Consider the following 1,982-nt stretch of genomic DNA (forward strand, 5'->3'; position numbering starts at 1 on the left):
CCCCCCCGGGGCCTGCCCCCCCGCCCCCGCGGCTACAGCATCCCTGCCCTGCCCGCAGCCCTGCCAGGTGGGGCGTGGGAGGAGGCGGGCAGGGAGCAGCATGCTGGGATCTGTAGTCCCTGCCGGCCCCGCCGCTGTTCGAGGCAGCGGAGCCCGTCCCTTCTCGCAGGTGCCCGCCTGGTTCCGGACACAGCTCGCCTCCTTCCCACGGCGAGGTGCTGCAACCTACAGCTAACAACCGACCCGAAACACAGCCGGCAGAATGTGTGGATAGGGATTTGGGAAGCCTGTTGGCCGTTTGGAAAACCCCTGGGAAAACCCAGGTTGACAGGTAGGTTTGCAGGGACCGAGAGCCCCGCCAACGCTGCAGGTGTCACCCTGTCTGCAGCACCGCTCCCCTGCTTTCCCAGCGCAGACAGCTCAGTGCATGAGAGCTCCTGCCTTGCCTTGATGAGCCGTTTGGGCTTCCAGAAAAAACATCCCAAAACCTCCTCCCAGCAGCCTGTCAGTGCCTCTGTGGGCAGGAGACGCTCCAGGCCTTGGCCCTGGATTAAGAGGTAGTTTTGCAAGCACAACTGCCACCCCCTCACATGGGGAAAACCCACCGGGCCACAGCTTGTCTCCAAGCAAACAGATCTCACCCAAAACTGAGGGGAGAACTTCAGCTCTCCCCGTGGGTTCCCAGTGAACCATCAACATGCTGCCCCCTTTGCCCAGCCAAGCTCCTGGCTCCCCTCCCAGACCCCCACCAGGTCACATAGGTGACCCAAGAAACAGGGGCAAGGACCGACCCCACAGACATACCTGGGGAGGACAGAGCCAGGGGAAGCCCCGTGTTCAGTGTATTTGAAGGCAGTGTGTGCCCCCCCTTTCTGCACCCCCTTGCTCTTGGGGGTGAGCGTCAGGCCCCGGCTCAAGTCACGGGGGCTGGGGCCATGTGGGTCTAGTGGCATCCAGGGAGAAGAGGTGTCGGGTACCACAGCTGGCACACAGCCCGGCTCCTGCTGCCCAGGGACGGGAGGGAAGAAGGGAAGAGTGACTTGGAGGAGGTGGCAGGCGCTGGTGGGCGGGAGGGAAGAGGTGAAGGCAGAGACCAGGGCTCCAGGGGTGCTGGGGCAGGGAGGGCACTGCGTGCTGCTCTGCCACGCTGCTTTCCTGGCTACCTCCTGTTTCCGTCTGGATAGCGCCCACATCCCTGCGTCAAGAGCCCAACCTCCTCGGCGGGCACTGCCTGCCTACCCAGCTGCAGCCTCCTGCCTCTTCTGTTTGTTTTCTGTCTCACTTCACTAAGTGCCTCCTAATTTTTTCCACCAAGAGCGGTGCCTGCCAAGGGGTGCACAGGTCAGCACTCATTACGGCAGGAAACGCATCCAGACGCCAGCTCTTATAAAAACAACCTTACAAGAAAACAGAAAAGGTCACATGAACCAACACCAGCAACAGGTGGCAACCTGGCTCCAGTCTGGCAAGAGCAGCCGTACCGTAAGGGATTAGGGGACAGAGGCCACCCTCCAGGCACCAGGGTGGTGCAGCACAGATCTAACCACCTCCCAGAAGAGTCTCCTGATGTTTAGCTGGGCCACCAGCATGGTGGGTGCACAGCCTGGAGGACAGGAGAAGCTATGCGGAGTCTTGGAGCAAGGATATCCATTTTGTACCTGGGCTCAGAGCTGTCTGTCTCATCCCCTTGGAAGCTACGTGTAAGCAGAAGGAGAAAGAAAACAAGGAGTGAGCTTAACAAACCACAGGTTAGCACTTCTGAGCAGGTACAAACAAGAGATGGCATAATTTTAATTGCCCATTCACAGTGCACGAGGATCTCGACAGACGCTGAGTGACTCCTGTGGTATTGGGCCACAAGCAGCCCCATTGCCAGCCAAGCCCTGCAAGCCTGCAACAGGACCAGCCATCACCAAAACCACCTGACCTCTGCAGAAAAACTCGCACTGGAGGACAGCCACACCTGCAGGCAGCCATTTGTC

Source organism: Chaetura pelagica, unplaced genomic scaffold, assembly GCF_000747805.2.
Source record: "Chaetura pelagica isolate M959 unplaced genomic scaffold, ChaPel_1.0 scaffold271, whole genome shotgun sequence".
Taxonomy (NCBI): Eukaryota; Metazoa; Chordata; class Aves; order Apodiformes; family Apodidae; genus Chaetura; species Chaetura pelagica.